Here is a 19691-nt window from a genome sequence, read left to right as displayed (position 1 = left end):
TCTGCTTCCCAGTTGTCCACTCCCGGAATGAACACTGCTGACAGTGCTAGTACATGATTCTCCGCCCATCGGAGAATTCTTGTGGCTTCTGCCATCGCCACCCTGCTTCTTGTGCCGCCCTGTCGATTTACATGGGCGACTGCCGTGATGTTGTCTGACTGGATCAGCACTGGCTGGTGTAGAAGCAGGGATTTTGCTTGACTTAGGGCATTGTAGATGGCCCTTAGTTCCAGAATATTTATGTGAAGGGAAGTCTCCTGACTCGACCATAGTCCTTGGAAGTTTCTTCCCTGTGTGACTGCCCCCCAGCCTCGAAGGCTGGCATCCGTGGTTACCAGGACCCAGTCCTGTATGCCGAACCTGCGGCCCTCTAGAAGATGGGCACTCTGCAGCCACCACAGTAGAGACACCCTGGTTCTTGGAGACAGGGTTATCAAGCGATGCATCTGAAGATGCGATCTGGACCACTGGTCCAACAGGTCCCACTGAAAGATTCTGGCATGGAACCTGCCGAAGGGAATTGCTTCGCAAGAAGCCACCATCTTTCCCAGGACCCGCGTGCAGCGATGCACTGATACCTGTTTTGGTTTCAGGAGGTCTCTGACTAGAGATGACAACTCCCTGGCTTTCTCCTCCGGGAGAAACACTTTTTTCTGGACTGTATCCAGAATCATACCCAGGAACAGTAGCCGTGTCGTCGGAACCAGCTGTGACTTCGGGATATTCAGAATCCAGCCGTGCTGGTGCAGCACCTCCTGAGATAGTGCTACTCCCACCAACAACTGTTCCTTGGACCTCGCTTTTATTAGGAGATCGTCCAAGTACGGGATAATTAAAACTCCCTTTTTTCGAAGGAGTATCATCATTTCCGCCATCACCTTGGTAAATACCCTCGGTGCCGTGGACAGTCCAAACGGCAGCGTCTGGAATTGGTAATGGCAATCCTGTACCACAAATCTGAGGTACTCCTGGTGAGGATGGTAAATGGGGACATGCAAGTAAGCATCCTTGATGTCCAGGGATACCATGTAATCCCCCTCTTCCAGGCTCGCAATAACCGCCCTGAGCGATTCCATCTTGAACTTGAATTTTTTTATGTATGTGTTCAAGGATTTCAAATTTAAAATGGGTCTCACCGAACCGTCCGGTTTCGGTACCACAAATAGTGTGGAATAGTAACCCCGGCCTTGTTGAAGTAGGGGTACCTTGATTATCACCTGCTGGGAATACAGCTTGTGAATTGCCGCTAGCACCGCCTCCCTGTCTGAGGGAGCAATCGGCAAGGCAGATTTTAGGAACCGGTGGGGTGGAGATGCCTCGAATTCCAGTTTGTACCCCTGAGATACTATTTGAAGGATCCAGGGATCCACCTGTGAGCGAGCCCACTGATCGCTGAAATTCTTGAGGCGGCCCCCCACCGTACCAGGCTCCGCCTGTGGAGCCCCACCGTCATGCGGCGGACTTGGCAGAAGAAGCGGGGGAGGACTTTTGCCCCTGGGAACCTGCTATTTGTTGCAGCCTTTTTCCCCTACCTCTGCCTCTGGATAGAAAAGACCCGCCTTTTCCACGCCTGTTTTTCTGGGTCCGAAAGGACTGAACCTGATAAAACGGCGCCTTCTTAGGCTGAGAGGGGACATGGGGTAAAAATGCTGACTTCCCAGACGTTGCTGTGGAAGCTAGGTCCGAGAGACCATCCCCAAATAATTCCTCACCTTTATATGGCAACACTTCCATGTGCCTTTTAGAATCTGCATCTCCTGTCCACTGGCGAGTCCATAAGCCTCTCCTAGCAGAAATGGACAATGCACTAACTTTAGATGCCAGTCGGCAGATTTCCCTCTGTGCATCTCTCATATATAAGACTGAGTCTTTTATATGGTCTATGGTTAACAGGATCGTGTCTCTGTCTAATGTGTCAATATTTTCTGACAGTTTATCTGACCACGCAGCGGCAGCACTGCACATCCAAGCTGACGCAATAGCTGGCCTAAGTATAATGCCTGAGTGTGTATATACAGACTTCAGGATCGCCTCCTGCTTTCTATCAGCAGGTTCCTTGAGGGCGGCCGTATCCGGAGACAGTAGTGCCACCTTTTTAGACAAACGTGTGAGCGCTTTATCCACCCTAGGAGGTGTTTCCCAACGTGACCTATCCTCTGGCGGGAAAGGGAACGCCATTAGTACCTTCTTAGGAATTACCAATTTTTTATCAGGGAAAGCCCACGCTTCTTCACACACTTCATTTAATTCATCTGATGGGGGAAAAACTACGGGTAGTTTTTTCTCCCCAAACATAATACCCTTTTTAGTGGTACCTGTATTTATCTCAGAAATGTGTAACACCTCTTTCATTGCCTCAATCATGCAGTGAATGGCCTTAGTGGGCATCAGATTAGACTCATCGTCGTCGACACTGGTGTCAGTATCAGTGTCGACATCTGGGTCTGCGGTCTGAGGTAGCGGGCGTTTTAGAGCCCCTGATGACCGGTGCGACGCCTGGGCAGGCACGAGCTGAGAAGTCGGCTGTCCCACATTTGGCATGTCGTCAAATTTCTTATGTAAGGAGTCTATACGTGCACTCACTTCTTTCCATAAGCTCAACCACTCAGGTGTCTGCCCCGCAGGGGGTGACATCCCTTCTAAAGGCATCTGCTCCGTCTCCACATCATTATCCTCATCAAACATGTCGACACAGCCGTACCGACACACTGCACACACACAAGGAATGCTCCAACAGAGGACAGGACCCACAAAAGCCCTTTGGGGGGACAGAGTGAGAGTATGCCAGCACACACCAGAGCGCTATATAATGCAGGGACTAACTGAGTTATGTCCCCTATAGCTGCTTTTTCTATATAATTTATACAGCACCTAAATTTAGTGCCCCCCCTCTCTTTTTTTACCCTTTTCTGTAGTGTAGACTGCAGGGGAGAGCCAGGGAGCTTCCTTCCAGTGGATCTGTGAAGGAGAAATGGCGCCAGTGTGCTGCAGGAGATAGCTCCGCCCCTTTTCCGCGGCCTATTCTCCCGCTTTTTTCTGGATTCTGGCAGGGGTATTTTCCACATATATAGCCTCTAGGGCTATATATTGTGGTATTTTTGCCAGCCAAGGTGTTATAATTGCTTCTCAGGGCGCCCCCCCCAGCGCCCTGCACCCTCAGTGACCGGAGTGTGAAGTGTGTATGAGGAGCAATGGCGCACAGCTGCAGTGCTGTGCGCTACCTTGGAGAAGACTGATGTCTTCTGCCGCCGATTTTCCGGACCTCTTCTTGCTTCTGGCTCTGTAAGGGGGACGGCGGCGCGGCTACGGGACCGAACACCAAGGACTGGGCCTGCGGTCGATCCCTCTGGAGCTAATGGTGTCCAGTAGCCTAAGAAGCCCAATCCGGCTGCAAGCAGGCGAGTTCGCTTCTTCTCCCCTTAGTCCCTCGCTGCAGTGAGCCTGTTGCCAGCAGGTCTCACTGAAAATAAAAAACCTAAGTCTATCTTTCTTTCTAAGAGCTCAGGAGAGCCCCTAGTGTGCATCCAACCTCGGCCGGGCACAAAATCTAACTGAGGCTTGGAGGAGGGTCATAGTGGGAGGAGCTAGTGCACACCAGGTAGTCATAAATCTTTCTAGAGTGCCCAGCCTCCTTCGGAGCCCGCTATTCCCCATGGTCCTTACGGAGTTCCCAGCATCCACTAGGACGTCAGAGAAATATGATTTAATTTACCTACTGGTAAATCCTTTTCTCGCAGTCCGTAGAGGATGCTGGGGTCCACATTAGTACCATGTGGTATAGACGGGTCCACTAGGAGCCATTGTCACTTTAAGAGTTTGAGTGTGGGCTGGCTCCTCCCTCTATGCCCCACCTACCAGACTCAGTCTAGAAACTGTGCCCGAGGAGACGGACATCTTCGAGAGAAGGATTATACACAGATAGTGGCTAAATTCATACCAGCTCACACATACAAGGCAAAACAAGCAAACCAGCTTGAAACTCAGCAACCGCTGAAACATTGCTTACCAAGTAACAACGTAGTACTCAACTAAAAACTAAGTTGTACTGAACCAGATAACTGCAGGAAAACGAAGCACTGGGCGGGCGCCCAGCATCCTCTACGGACTACGAGAAAAGGATTTACTGGTAGGTAATTAAAATCCTATTTTCTCTTACGTCCTAGAGGATGCTGGGGTCCACGTTAGTACCATGGGGATGTACCAAAGTTCCCAGAACGGGAGGGAGAGCGCTGAGGCTCCTGCAGAACTGATTGACCAAACTTAAGGATTTTAGAGGCCAAAGTATCAAACTTGTAGAACTTTGCGATCGTGTTGGACCCCGACCAAGTAGCCACTTGGCAGAGTTGTAAAGACGAGACATCCCGGGCAGCCGCCCAGGAAGAACCCACCTTATGAGTAGAGTGGGCCTTAACAGACGTAGGACACAGCAAGCCTGACGTAGAATACGCATGCTGGATAGTGAACCTGATCCAGCGAGAGATTGTCTGCTTAGAAACAGGACACACCCAATTTTCTTGGGATGATACAGGACAGAGAGTCCGATTTTCTGTGACGAGCAGTCCTCCTCACATAGATTTTAAGAGCCCTTACAACATCTAAGGACTTTGATGAAATTGGGGAGTCAGTCGCAACTTGCACCACAATAGGTTGGTCGATATGAAATGCTGACACAACCTTCAGAAGAAACTGAAGACGTGTCCGAAGCTCAGCTCTATCTTCATGGAAGATCAAGTATGGTATTTTACATGACAAAGCACCCAACTCCGTCACACGTCTAGCAGAAGCTAAGGCCAACAAAGTGACAGCCTTCCACGTGAGAAACTTGACCTCAACCTCCTGTAGAGGCTCAAACCAGTCCGACTGGAGGAACTGCAACACCACGTTAAGATCCCAGGGCGCCCTAGGCGGTACAAAGGGAGGTTGAATGTGCAGAACTCCCTTCAAAAAAGTCTGAACCTCAGAGAGGGCAGTAAACTGTTTCTGGAAGAAAATGGATAGGGCCAAAATCTGGACCTTTACGGATCCTAAACTCAGGCCCATATCCACACCTGCTTGCAGGAAGAGGAGAAAACATCCCAGTTGAAACTCCACTGTAGGAAACTTCTTGGACTCACAACAAGATACATATTTTTTCCAAATACAATGGTAATGTTTAGACGTTACTCCTTTCCTAGCCTGTATCTTGGTAGGAATAACCTTGTTCGGAATGCCCTTCCGAGCTAGTATCTGGCGTTCAATCTCCATGCCGTCAAATGTAGCCATGGTAAGTCTTGATAGGCCAACGGCAGTAGGTCCTCCCGAAGAGGAAGAGGCATCGGCTCTTCTAGCAGTAGATCCAGAAGATCCGCGAACCAAGACCCTCTTGGCCAGTCTGGAGTAATGAGGATCGCTTGAATCCTTGTTCTCCATATGAGCTTTAGCACTGTTGGAATGAGTGGGAGTAGTGGAAACACGTACACCAACTGGAATACCCACGGAGTCACCAGGGCATCCACCGCCATTGCTTGCGGGTCCCTCGACCTGGAACAATATCGCAAAGCTTCTTGTTGAGATGAGAGGCCATCATGTGTATTTAGGGTATGCTCCAAAGATCTGTTACCTCCTTGAACACCTCCGGATGGAGACACCAATTCCCTGGATGGAGATTGATCCTGCTGAGGAAGTCCGCTTCCCAGTTGTCTACTCCCAGAATGAAGATTGCTGACAGCGCCAACGCGTGTTTTTCTGCCCAGAGGATGATTCTTGTTACCTCTGACATTGCAGCTCTGCTCTTCATTCTGCCCTGTCAGTTTATGTAAGCCACTGTCGTTACAATGGCCACCTGCACTTGAATGGCCCGATTTCTCAGTAGATAGGCCGCTTGGAGAAGACCATTGTAGAAGGCTCTTAGCTCCAGAATGTTGATCGGTAGACCGGCTTCCAGACTTGACCACCTTCCTTGGAAGGTTCCCCCTTGAGTGACTGCGCCCCAGCCCCGGAGACTTGCCTCCGTGGTTAGAAGGATCCAGTCCTGAATCCAGTACCTGCGGCCCTCCAGAAGATGAGGTAATTGTAGCCACTAGAGGAGTGAAATCCTGGCCTTTGGCGACAGACGTATTCTCTGGTGAATGTGTAGATGAGATCTCGACCACTTGTCCAGGAGATCCAGTTGGAAGGACCGAGCATGAAACCTCCCGTACTGCAGAGCCTCGTAAGAGGCCACCATCTTCCTCAGAAGGCGAATGCAATGATGAACCGACACCCGGGGTGGCTTCAGGACATCCCGGACCATTGTTTGTATCACCAATGCTTTTTCCTCTGGAAGAAACACCCTCTGCACTTCCGTGTCGAGGATCATTCCCAGAAAGGACAACCTCCTGGTTGGTTCCAAATGTGATTTTGGAAGATTCGGGATCCAACCGTGTTCATTGAGTAGATGGGTCGTGAGAACTATGGACTGTAACAGCTTCTCCTTGGACGATGCCTTTATCAGATCGTCCAGATATGGAATTATGTTCACCCCCTGTCTGCGTAGGAGAACCATAATTTCCGCCATCACCTTGGTGAATACCCTCGGTGCTGTGGAGTGGCCGAATGGCAGGGCCTGGAATTGAAAATTATAGTCCAACAGTGCGAATCGGAGATAAGCTTGATGCGGCGGCCAAATCGGAATGTGGAGGTATGCATCCTTGATATCCAGGGATACCAGGAATCCCCCCTCCTCCAGACCTGATATCACCGCCCTTAAAGACTCCATTTTGAACTTGAACTCCCTCAGGAAGGGGTTTTACGATTTTAAGTTCAGAATGCGCCTGACCAAACCATCCGGTTTCGGTACCACGAAAAGGTTCGAATAGTAACCTTTGTTTTGCATATGGGGAGGAACTTGTACAATAACCTGTGCCTCCACCAACTTCTGGATGGCTTCCTGTAGGATAGCCCTGTCTGCCAGCAAAGATGGCAAGCCTGAATTGAAGAACCGGTGAGGAGGGAGATCTTGAAATTCCAGCCTGTAACCCTGGGACACAATATCTTGCACCCAGGGATTCAGGCCGGACGACACCCAGACGTGACTGAAATGCCTGAATCTCGCCCCCACCTCCAGGCTGCACGGTCCACCGTCATGCTGAGGACTTTGGCGTACCCGAAGTAGGTTTCTGTTCCTGGGAACCCGCCGCAGCAGGTTTCTTGGATTTTGGCCGACCTCCTCTAAAGAAGGTGTTAGACGGCTTGGCCTTTCTTGCTTTGGCAGTCCTAAAGGACTGAGATGAAGTTGAATAAAAGGGTTTCTTCATAGCAGGGGCAGCTGAGGGAAGAAAAGGAGACTTACCCGCTGTAGCCGTGGAAATCCACGCATCCAATGCTTCCCCAAAGAGAGCCTGACCTGTGTAGGGTAGGGTCTCCACACCTCTACTGGATTCCACGTCGGCAGACTAATGGCGCAGCCAAAGTCCCCTACGAGCTGAGACAGACATGGAAGATATCCCTGCAGCCATGGAACCCAGGTCTTTCATGGATTCCACCATAAATCCTGCAGAATACTGAATGTTACCTAAAAACAATTCAACATCACTTTTATCCATTGTATCCAAATCCTCAAGTAACGTGCCTGACCACTTTACTATAGCTTTGGAAATCCATGCACAGGCAATAGTAGGACGTCGTATCGCCCCATAAGCCGTGTATATGGATTTGAGTGTAGTGTCAATTTTGCGATCAGCTGGCTCTTTAAAGGCGGTAGATCCTGGAACAGGTAAAACCAGCTTTTTTTAAGAGTCTGGATACAGACGCGTCAACTATGGGTGGGTTTTCCCATTTTTTCCTATCCTCCTCAGGGAAGGGGAAAGCAACCAGAACCCTTCTAGGGATCTGGAATTTTTTCTCTGGGTTTTCCCATGCTTTCTCAAATATAGCATTTAATTTTTTTAGACGCAGGGAAAGTTAGCGAGGCTTTCTTACTGTCAGTGAAGTAAGCCTCCTCAACCTGTTCAGGTGTTGTATCAGCAATATTCAACACATCTCTAATAGCCTCTATCATCAACTGCACCCCTTTAGCAAGAGATGCCGCCCCCCGCAGCACCTCCCCCTCACCGTCTGCCATGTCAGAATCGGTATCCGTGTCATCTTGCATAATCTGGGCAAGAGCACGTTTGTGGGAACATACAGTAGGGGGTCCTGAGGTAACAGAACCGGACCAGTTGCAGATTCATTCTGTGCAACCCTAGTAGAAATCTGAGAAATCATAGTTTTAATAGAGGATAACCATTAAGGCTCCCTTGCTGGTATCTGCACTAAGACAGTGCAATCCTGATTACATGGAATGGGATCATCCTGAGTGGACATATCCTCTGCAGCATATGACACAGAGTCCCTGGACATAGCTTAATGGAGACCACAAACACTGCACACACACACAGGGGAGGACTGACAGAGTTTCACCCCCAAGAATGGCAAAAGAGACACAGAGATTGGAGCCAACCCACACACAGCGCTTTTAAGGTATAGGGAGACCCCCAACCAGCACTGACTGTGCCCTTAACAGGTTACACAGTCTTTACACAGCCCCCCCCCCCTTCTACAACCCCCTGGTACCATAAGAGATAGCTGGAGTTGAATTGGAGGGATAGCTCTCACTGATAGCGCTTCTGCAGGCAGGAAAATGGCACTGAACGCTGCTGGGTCCGCTCTGAGGAGAAGCTCCGCCCCCTTCATGGCGCTGTCTTCCCGGTCTTCTGAAGATTATACTGTCCTGAGGAATTGTGCTGGCAGCGATCCTGGGACCCTGACAGGCTTAGAGGTCAGTGTAGGGTGTAGGCGCTGGCTCAGGGCGCCCCTCACAACGTCGCACTATGTACCGCTGAGCCTCGGAGCGCAGTTTGTACTGTGTTCCATACCCTGTTGCCGCCATCTTCACACTGGCCCCCCCGCTTGCTAGGGGGACCGGTGACTAACTCCCCACTGATCTTCTGGCTCTGTAAGTGGGTGGCGGCATGCTTCTGGGGTGAGCGATCCCCTGTGGCGGAGAACGTTCGATCCCCTCAGGAGCTCAGTGTCCTGTCAGCGGATATAGTGGCTCAGACCCCGCAGGGCGGACACTGTTTCCCCCCTTAGTCCCACGAAGCAGGGAGGCTGTTGCCAGCAGCCTCCCTGTAAAATAATAAACTCTAAAAAAAAAAACTTTTACCAGAGAAGCTCTGTACAGCTCCCCTAGCTGTGACTGGCTCCTCCAGGCACATTTTCTAAACTGAGTCTGGGAGGAGGGGCATAGAGGGAGGAGCCAGCCCACACTCTCAAACTCTTAAAGTGCCAATGGCTCCTAGCGGACCCGTCTATACCCCATGGTACTAATGTGGACCCCAGCATCCTCTAGGACGTAAGATAAATACAAAGGTAGTATATCCTGTGAAACACTATATATATAGGACTCTGATGCACTTAGCCCCCCTCAGGGTACAGAATATAGGGATAGCAATATGTGTGAGATACACAGAATAGGAACCACACAGCAGCTATTGGCACACACAGTCATATGTACAATGCAGAAATTATTACAAACAACAATAAAACTGCACTGGACTAGCAATACTAAGTAAAGCTATGTATGTATACAGATATAACAATGCACAGTAAATACTGGATGTATATCACAGGGTACTTGTATTAAATATCCATGTAGGTATGCACTTGTTCTTAACTAACGCTGTCTAAACGACATGTAGAATACTCAAGTGTCCTGTAAATGCACAGCGCTGATGAGGCAGGCGGCTTTACATAGGAGACAGTGCCCAGCAGGCCCAGAGTCAGCTCAGCATGTATGTATTGGCGCCAAAACGCTGACAGGGAGTGAGGGAGAGAGATGCAGCTCCAGGGCGGGAACATCTGCTGTAGATGGCTTCTGGGGCTGGGGGAGGGGCTACAGGTCAGAGCCTTCTCCCCTCTGCTGGACTTCACTACTGGGTACTGCAGGACCTATATCAAACGGATTATAGTAAATGCGACATGTGCCCTTGGCCCTGGTGGATATAGTGGGGTCCCTGCACGGCCACAGTGTCCACGCCAGCGGCGCTGTCCATCTCCGGAAACCGCGCCGGATCACGATTTCGGTGGGTCCCACCTGGGGGACCCTCTTACCTCCTCCCTTTGATGATGCCGCCACGTGATCCAGGAGAGCAGCGGCGGTATGTGTGCCGGAGTGCCTCCGCTGTAAGTACCCGGCAACAAGAGTGTGGGAGTATACAGCGCCGCTGGGGGAGGTGAGGGATATGTCAGAATGACACATAGCACTTTTAAGTGCCTGTGCTGCGGCCCTTGAAGTCTTCTTTCTTCATAAAAGCTCTTTTTAGGGTTGCCATCCCTGCTAGCTGCCAGGCACCAACTTAGAAAACTGAGCTCCAGTACCTGGAGGCGGGATATAGAGGAGGCGGCACTATGCATCCTGGGAACAGTCAAAGCTTTAGCCTGTTGGTGCCTCGGATCAAGATCCAACTCTACACCCCAATGTTATTCCCTGTGGAATACCAGTGTACCCCGCTGCAGAAATGTAGATTATGCCAGCCAAAGAAGTAGTAGCCGCCTTTCTGTTGGTTCTAACCTCTGTCCTTTCACCTCACAGTCTAAATGTCACGGATAGCTTAACTGAACGAGGCACTACTATTCATCTCATGTAATCAATTATTTATTATGCTACCAATTCCTCCTCTCTGTTGATACTGATAGCCTCCAGTCAGTTTGTGCAGCGCTAACCAGGACCTGCCTCTCGCTTCCTGTGGTTCAATATCAGACTAGAGCTGACGACTAGTACCACCCAGGTACCCGCCTATCACCACTCACAGAGCCGCAGTTGCTGGGTACTCATTGATACTCATTTCCCCGCCTCTCCTGTCAACTCTACCTCCCGATGTGCTCAGCTTCCTGTACAGCCAGATTAGTACAGCCACGGTCATGACTCCTGATACTATTCACCACCGCTCTTAATCCTCCCACCGGTAAATATGGCTCCAAACCATAAAGGGAGATGTATACTCCTGGGACCAGCGATCTTATTGCTGCTGCTCCTCTCCCTCTCAGTCTGCCGCACGCCCCTCTGTCTACCTGCCTAACTGCCTTCGTCTCCAGCTGTATGATGTGTATGTGCTGCTTCTGGAGCTTTCTCTCACACTGCCCATCAATAAATGCATATATATTAACACCTTTTATCAGAGCAATATGCACATATATCTATATTGCACATAACATTTATTTTACTGTTAAACATTTATGTTATAATAAATGGAGAGTTCAGTTTTGTTTACAATACATTTCTTAAGTAATGTATAAGGCAGTATATAGCCCAAGTATATAGCCCAAGACTGACTACAATAGGAAGACAAGATAAGGTGAAAAGGGGGCCAGAGGTGACAATGTGACTGCTATGGGAGTGTAGGAACAGAAAGGACTGGAGAGAGGGGAGCTCAGGACACAATGTGTGATGCTATGGGAGCAGCATATGTGTTCGTGAGGTTATGAGAGCTGAGTGTGTGTGAGGCTACTGGGGCTGCTTGTGTATGTGAGGCTATTGAGGCAGTTTATGTGTGTGAGACTATGGGACAGTGAGGCAGTGAAAATGTGTGTCGAGGGATAAAGGAAATTCTCTCCCTGGGCTTCATTCAGTCTAGAAATGGACCTGTAAGCAAGAGAATCTCCTATAAATTAGCCCAGATCTGCGACTCAGTGTAAAACGCTGGGCGGAGTCACAACCCTGGGCGAAGTCAGGGTCACAGATCTGGGCTAATATATCCGTGGGTGCTCCCGAGCCTGAGCACCCACGGGCAATGATGAGTATAATTATGCCCGCACCCACCCTCCCATACTTTACTGGGGCTGCGCCCAGTAGACTCCTGGCAATGTACATTAATCCCCTGGGAATGGACATTTAACCCCTGGCAACGCGCATGAAACCCATGACAATGGACATTAAACTCCTGGCAACGCGCATGAAACCCCTGGCAACGCGCATGAAATCCCTGGCAACGCGTACTAAACTCCTGGCAACAGACATTAAACCCCTGCCAACGTGCATGCAAACCCTGGCAATGGACATTAAACCCCTGGCAACGCGCATGAAACCCCTGGCAACGCGCATGAAACCCCTGGCAAAGTGCAGGAGACCCCTACCAACGTACTGGAGACCCCTGGAAATGAGCATGAGTCCCCTGACAACATGCAGGTAATTTAAAAGTAATTAGAAGCCTTACTGTGCGCCATTATTTGGTGTCAGGACCTGATACACCAACCGCGGCACCACCGCACCCGCCCCTACCCCACCTGCAGCACCTTCTGAACCCCTCCCCCATCAGCAACAGCCCCGTACCTGCCTCTCCACCACCCGTGGCACGCCCTCCCCTCCCCCACCCACAGCCCATCCGGACCCCATCCACGGCTCCCCCTCCCCAAGGGGATACACCCCCTTCACCACTGGACACGCTTTCGTCCTGCAATATTTAACCACTAACAAAACTAGGAATGCAGGTAATACTCCATATAATACAAATATTGAACGCCATAAAGGCGTGCAGGGTTTAAGGGGGCATAGCCCCTTGCGACGGTGTGAAGAGCGCCCGTAGAGCGCGATGAGTCACTTAGTAGGATAGACTGTGCTGGTCATACTATAACAGTGAAACCCACAGCATGTGGTCCATCTTCCAGAATGTAACACAGCCCCAGTCTGTTCACCACAAATCCGAAATCCTTAGAACAAGCACCAAACACCCCACAGTGTAGTTGCAATATAGAATACAGCATTTCTTTGCTCAAGTACTTCTGGTCCCAGCAAGTCCTGGCAGCCCTAAATTGCTTGGGTACAAAACACATAAATGATCCAAGCACAGCGCTTATAGGGGTTTCTTTAGACTTGGACGCAGCCACGCATTCACTGACCGTACACATTGCGGCAACATACAGGGCGGGGGCCGTCGAGGGGGTGTCGTTGTGGCATCGGAGGGTGGGGCATTCTGAACGGGGGCGGACCAGGACCGTTTTCGGGGCAGCTGCGTGACTTCACACACAGCCACTCCGAAAAAAAATAGCGCAGGCTGCGCTGCCAGGGGTCAATCTTAGTTCCGATGCGTCCACAAATTGCATCGGGAGGCGGCCTCTCACATGTTGGACGGCTTTGCCCTGTGATGGGCGGTCCACAGTATGTGAGGAGACGAATGCAGATCGCAAAAACAAAATCTTTCTCTAATGGGCAAAACCATGTGCACTACAGGTGGGGCAGATATAACGTGCAGAGAGTTATTTTGTTTCTGTGCAGGGTAAATACTGGCTGCTTTATTTTTACAATTTAGATTTCAGATTGAACACACCCCACCCTAATCTAACTCTCTCTACACGTTATATCTGGTTGTGGTTCATTAGGTTGACAAACACTGGGTCGACCACGTTTGGTCGACATGCATTAGGTAGACATGATCACTAGGTCGACATGGTCTTTAGGGTGACATGTGCTAGGTCGACATGGAAAAAGGTCGACATGAGATTTTTTTACTTATTTTGGTGTCGTTTTGTTCGTAAAGTGACTGGGAACCCCAATTAGTGCACCGTGTCCCCTCGCATGGCTCACTTCGCTCGGTTACCGTTACCAATTGTAGTCCACATGGATCGTTAAGTATGAAAAAGGTCAAAAAAAGGAAAAAATTGTGAAAACCTCATGTCGACCTGTCTCTTACGTCTTAGAGGATGCTGGGGACTCCATAAGGACCATGGGGTATAGACGGGCTCCGCAGGAGATAGGGCACCTAAAAAGAACTTTGACTATGGGTGTGCACTGGCTCCTCCCTCTATGCCCCTCCTCCAGACCTCAGTTAGATCGTGTGCCCAGAGGAGAATGGGTGCACTGCAGAGAGCTCTCCAGAGTTTTCTGTGGAAGAAGATTTTTGTTAGGTTTTTTATTTTCAGGGAGTCCTGTTGGCAACAGGCTCCCTGCATCGTGGGACCGAGGAGAGAGAAGCAGAGCTGGCTTGTCAAGTTGGGCACTGCTTCTAAGGCTACTGGACACCATTAGCTCCAGAGGGAGTCGGAACACAGGTCTCACCTGGGGTTCGTCCCGTAGCCGCGCCGCCGTCCTCCTCACAGATGCCGAAGATAGAAGCCGGATAGAGAAGGCAGAAGACATCTTAGGCGGCAGAAGACATCAGATCTTCATGAGGTAAGGCGCGCAGCGATAAGCTGCGCGCCATTGCTCCCAGTCACACGCACACAGAGCAGCACTGAAGGGTGCAGGGCGCAGGGGGGGGGGGCGCCCTGGGCAGCAACAAACCTCACATTTTGGCACAAAACAGTTTGATTAGACTGCGGAGGCAGTAAATCTATGATCCCCCGCCATTTTATTAAAAAATCACTGGGACCGAAGCCCGCCGTCGGGTCGGCGGGGCTTGATCCTCAGCACTAACCAGCGCCATTTTCTCCACAGAAGCTGCATGAGGAAAACGCTGGCTCCCTGGTCTCTCCCCTGCTGAACTTCACAGGCTGGAAAAAAGAGGAGGGGGGCACATTAGCGACGCAGTGAGTGGGAATTGGCATATTATATATATATATATATATATAAAGAAAAAAAAAGCGCTATCTGGACATATTTTTTCCAGTGTTTTTAAGCGCTGGTGTGTGCTGGCATACTCTCTCTCTGTCTCTCCTTAGGACCTGGTTGGGGTTTTGTCCCCTTATAGGTTAATCCCTGTGTGTGTGGGGTGTCGGTACGTGTGTGTCGACATGTCTGAGGCGGAAGGCTTCTCCAAGGAGGAGGTGGAGCAAATGAGTGGTGTGTCCCCGTCGGTTGTGCCGACTCCAGATTGGATGGACATGTGGCATATGTTGAATGCAAGTGTGGTATCTTTACATAAAAGGCTTCATAAGGCTGATTTAGGGGGGACATCAGGGGGTCAATCCTCGGATTGGACCGACTCACAGGGCCCGTCGGGGTCTCAAAAGCGTCCCTTAACACAAGACACTACTATCGACACGGATTCTGATTCCAGTGTCGACTATGACGAAGTAAAATTGCACCCTAGGGTGACTAAAACCATTCAGTGTATGATTGTGGCAATAAGGGATGTGTTGCATATTGTGGATGAACCCTCGGTCCCCGACACAGGGGTACACATGTTTAAGGAAAAGAAACAGATTATTGACTTTCCAACATCTCATGAATTAAATGAATTCTTTGGAAAAGCTTGGGAGACTCCGGATAAGAGACCGCAGATCCCCAAAAGAATTTATAGGGCATACCCTTTCCCTAAACAGGACAGGGAGATTTGGGAATCACCCCCCACTGTGGACAAGGCCCTGACGCGCTTGTCCAAGAAAGTGGCGCTACCGTCTCCTGACACAGCGGCCCTTAAGGACCCTGCAGATCGCAGGCAAGAAACTACCTTAAAGGGTATTTATTTTCATACGGGTGCTGTGCTAAGACCGACAATTGCGTCGGCATGGGTGTGTAGCGCAATTGCAGCTTGGACAGATGAGCTGACAGATCAAATTGATAATATGGATAAGGATACTATATTCCTAACTCTAGCCCATATTAAAGATGCAGTCTTATTTATGAGGGATGCTCAAAGGGACATTGGATTGCTAGCTTCTAGGGCCAATGCCATGTCTATCTCAGCGAGAAGATCCTTATGGACTCGCCAATGGACGGGTGATGCTGATTCCAAGAAACATATGGAAGTACTACCCTATAAGGGTGATGTATTGTTTGGGGATGGGCTGACGGACCTGGTTTACACAGCTACAGCAGGTAAATCAAATTTTTTACCATATATTCCCCAACAGAAAAAGAAAGTAACACCCTATCAGATGCAGTCTTTCGGTCGCACAAGTCCAAAAGAGGTTGGGGATCCTCTTTCCTCGCCAGAGGTAAGGGCAGAGGCAAGAGAGCACCTGCTTCGGCAGGTGCCCAGGAACAAAAGTCCTCCCCGGCTGCTCCAAAACCCACAGCATGACGCTGGGGCTCCCCTGAGGGAGTCCGCACCGGTGGGGGCACGTCTTCGACTTTTCAGTCAGGCCTGGGTCAGTTCGGACCTGAATCCCTGGGTATTGGAAATAGTTTCCCAGGGTTACAAATTGGAATTCGAGGAGGTGCCCCCGCGCCGATTTTTCAAATCGGCCCTACCAGCTTCCACATCGAAAAGGGATGTAGCTGCAATTCAAACGCTGTGTATACAGCAAGTGATAATCAAGGTTCCCCTGCACCAGCAGGGAAGAGGTTACTACTCAACCCTATTTGTGGTCCCGAAACCGGACGGTTCGGTCAGACCTATTTTGAATCTGAAATCCCTAAACCTGTACATAAAAAAATTCAAATTCAAAATGGAATCTCTCAGAGCGATAATAGCCAACATGGAGGAGGGGGTGTTTATGGTGTCTCTGGACATAAAGGATGCGTACCTTCATGTCCCCATATATGCCCCCATCAGGAATACCTGAGATTCGCTGTACAGGATTGTCATTACCAATTTCAGACGTTGCCGTTTGGACTCTCCACGGCCCCGAGGATTTTCACCAAGATAATGGCGGAAAATAAGATTTTACTTACCGGTTAATCTATTTCTCGTAGTCCGTAGTGGATGCTGGGGACTCCGTAAGGACCATGGGGAATAGACGAGCTCCGCAGGAGACATGGGCACTTTAAGAAAGAATTTAGATTCTGGTGTGCTCTGGCTCCTCCCTCTATGTCCCTTCTCCAGACCTCAGTTAGAGAAACTGTGCCCGGAAGAGCTGACAGTACAAGGAAAGGATTTTGGGAATCCAGGGTAAGACTCATACCAGCCACACCAATCACACCGTATAACTTGTGATAACTTTACCCAGTTAACAGTATGAACAATCACATAGCATCAGATAAACTCTGATGCAACTATAACATAACCCTTATTTAAGCAATAACTATGGCCCTCATTCCGAGTCGTTCGCTCGGTATTTTTCATCGCATCGCAATGAAAATCCGCTTAGTACGCATGCGCAATATTCGCACTGCGACTGCGCCAAGTAATTTAACAATGAAGATAGTATTTTTACTCACGGCTTTTTCATCGCTCCGGCGATCGTAATGTGATTGACAGGAAATGGGTGTTACTGGGCGGAAACACGGCGTTTTATGGGCGTGTGGATGAAAACGCTACCGTTTCCGGAAAAAACGCAGGAGTGGCTGGAGAAACGGGGGAGTGTCTGAGCGAACGCTGGGTGTGTTTGTGACGTCAAACCAGGAACGACAAGCACTGAACTGATCGCACAGGCAGAGTAAGGTTGAAGTTACTCAGAAACTGCAAAGTAGTTTGTATTCGCAATATTGCGATTACATCGGTCGCAATTTTAAGAAGCTAAGATACACTCCCAGTAGGCGTAGGCTTAGCGTGTGTAACTCTGCTAAATTCGCCTTGCGACCGATCAACTCGGAATGAGAGCCTATATACAAGCATTGCAGAAGAAGTCCGCACTTGGGACGGGCGCCCAGCATCCACTACGGACTACGAGAAATAGATTTACCGGTAAGTAAAATCTTATTTTCTCTAACGTCCTAGTGGATGCTGGGGACTCTGTAAGGATCATGGGGATTATACCAAAGCTCCCAAACGGGCGGGAGAGTGCGGATGACTCTGCAGCACCGAATGAGCAAACACAAAGTCCTCCTCAGCCAGGGTATCAAACTTGTAGAACTTTGCAAAGGTGTTTGAACCTGACCAAGTAGCCGCTCGGCAAAGCTGTAATGCCGAGACCCCTCGGGCAGCCGCCCAAGAAGAGCCCACCTTCCTTGAGGAATGGGCCGTAACTGATTTAGGCAGCGGCAACCCAGCCGCAGAATGAGCCTGCTGAATCGTGTTACAGATCCAGCGAGCAATAGTTTGCTTTGAAGCAGGCGCTCCAAGCTTGTTGGAAGCATACAGGATAAACAAAGATTCTGTTTTCCTGACCTTAGCCGTTCTGGCTACATAAACCTTCAAAGCCCCGACGACATCCAGTGACTCGGAATCCTCCAAGTCAGTAGTAGCCACAGGCACCACAATAGGTTGGTTTATATGAAAGGATGAAACCACTTTCGGCAGAAATTGTGGGCGGGTCCGCAATTCTGCTCTATCCGCATGGAAAACCAGATAAGGGCTTTTATGTGACAAAGCCGCCAATTCTGACACACGCCTAGCCGAAGCCAAGGCTAATAGCATGACCACCTTCCACGTGAGATATTTTACTTCCACCGTTTTGAGTGGTTCAAACCAGTGTGATTTCAGGAAACTCAACACCACGTTAAGATCCCAAGGTGCCACTGGAGGCACAAAAGGGGGCTGAATATGCAGCACTCCCTTTACAAACGTCTGAACTTCAGGCAGAGAAGCCAGTTCTTTTTGAAAGAAAATGGATAAGGCCAAAATCTGAACCTTAATGGAACCCAATTTAAGGCCCAAAGTCACTCCCGACTGTAGGAAGTGAAGGAAACGGCCCAGCTGGAATTCCTCCGTAGGGGCATTCCTGGCCTCATACCAAGCCACATATTTTCGCCATATACGGTGATAATGTTGAGCCATCACATCCTTCCTAGCCTATCAGCGTAGGAATTACCTCATCCGGAATGCCTTTTTCTGCTAGGATCCGGCGTTCAACCGCCATGCCGTCAAACGCAGCCGCGGTAAGTCTTGGAACAGACAGGGCCCCTGTTGCACAAGTCCTGTCTTAGAGGCAGAGGCCACGGGTCCTCTGTGAGCATTTCTTGCAGATCTGGATACCAAGTCCTTCTTGGCCAATCCGGAACAATGAGCATTGTTCTCACTCCTCTTTTTCTTATGATTCTCAACACCTTGGGTATGAGAGGAAGAGGAGGAAATACACAGACCGGCGGGAACACCCACGGTGTCACCAGTGCGTCCACAGCTATCGCCTGAGGGTCTCTTGACCTGGCGCAATATCTCTGCCGCTTTTTGTTGAGGCGGGATGCCATCATGTCCACCTATGGCAGTTCCCACCGACTTGCAATCTGCGTGAAGACTTCTTGATGAAGTCCCCACTCTCCCGGGTGGAGGTCGTGCCTGCTGAGAAGTCTGCTTCCCAGTTGTCCACTCCCGGAATGAACACTGCTGACAGTGCGCTTACGTGATTCTCCGCCCAGCGAATTCTGGTGGCTTCTACCATCACCACCCTGCTCCTTGTGCCGCCTTGGCGGTTTACATGAGCCACTGCGGTGATGTTGTCTGACTGAATCAGAACCGGTTGGTCGCGAAGCAGGGTCTCCGCTTGACGTAGGGCGTTGTATATGGCCCTTAGTTCCAGGATGTTGTTGGAAATTTCTTCCCTGTGTGACTGCCCCCCACCCTCGGAGGCTTGCATCCGTGGTCAACAGGACCCAGTCCTGAATGCCGAATCTGCGACCTTCGAGAAGGTGAGCACTCTGCAGCCACCACAGGAGAGACACCCTGGCCCTGGGGGATAGGGTGATCAACCGATGCATCTGAAGATGTGATCCGGACCACTTGTCCAGTAAGTCCCATTGGAAGGTCCTCGCATGGAACCTGCCGAAGGGAATGGCCTTGTATGAAGCCAACATCCTTCCCAGGACTCGAGTGCAGTGATGCACTGACACCTGTTTTGGTTTTAATAGATTCCTGACCAGTGTAATGAGCTCCTCTATCGGGAGATTAACCCAATTCTAGTCTGTGTCTAGGATCATGCCTAGGAGAGGCAGATGAGCT

The 19691-nt window shown here is 50.0% G+C and overlaps 1 protein-coding gene across 10 annotated transcripts in view; it reads right to left on the bottom strand.

Annotated features, from left to right (window-relative positions):
* The window catches only part of DLG3 (discs large MAGUK scaffold protein 3), a 699019-nt gene that overhangs the window by 469030 nt on the left and 210298 nt on the right, over positions 1–19691 (bottom strand). Inside the window, exon 1 of one of the 10 annotated variants that reach the window (XM_063937117.1) lies at positions 10871–11061. The exons of the other annotated variants lie outside the window; for them this stretch is intronic. The gene's annotated coding sequence lies outside the window, so the exon portion shown is untranslated. Of the gene's footprint in view, positions 1–10870; positions 11062–19691 lie in introns of those variants that run through there. 10 annotated transcript variants of the gene reach the window in all.

The sequence above is a fragment of the Pseudophryne corroboree genome, chromosome 8, assembly GCF_028390025.1.
Source record: "Pseudophryne corroboree isolate aPseCor3 chromosome 8, aPseCor3.hap2, whole genome shotgun sequence".
Taxonomy (NCBI): Eukaryota; Metazoa; Chordata; class Amphibia; order Anura; family Myobatrachidae; genus Pseudophryne; species Pseudophryne corroboree.
Note: the sequence above shows the minus strand (reverse complement) of the source record. Positions and strands in the feature narration are given on the sequence as shown.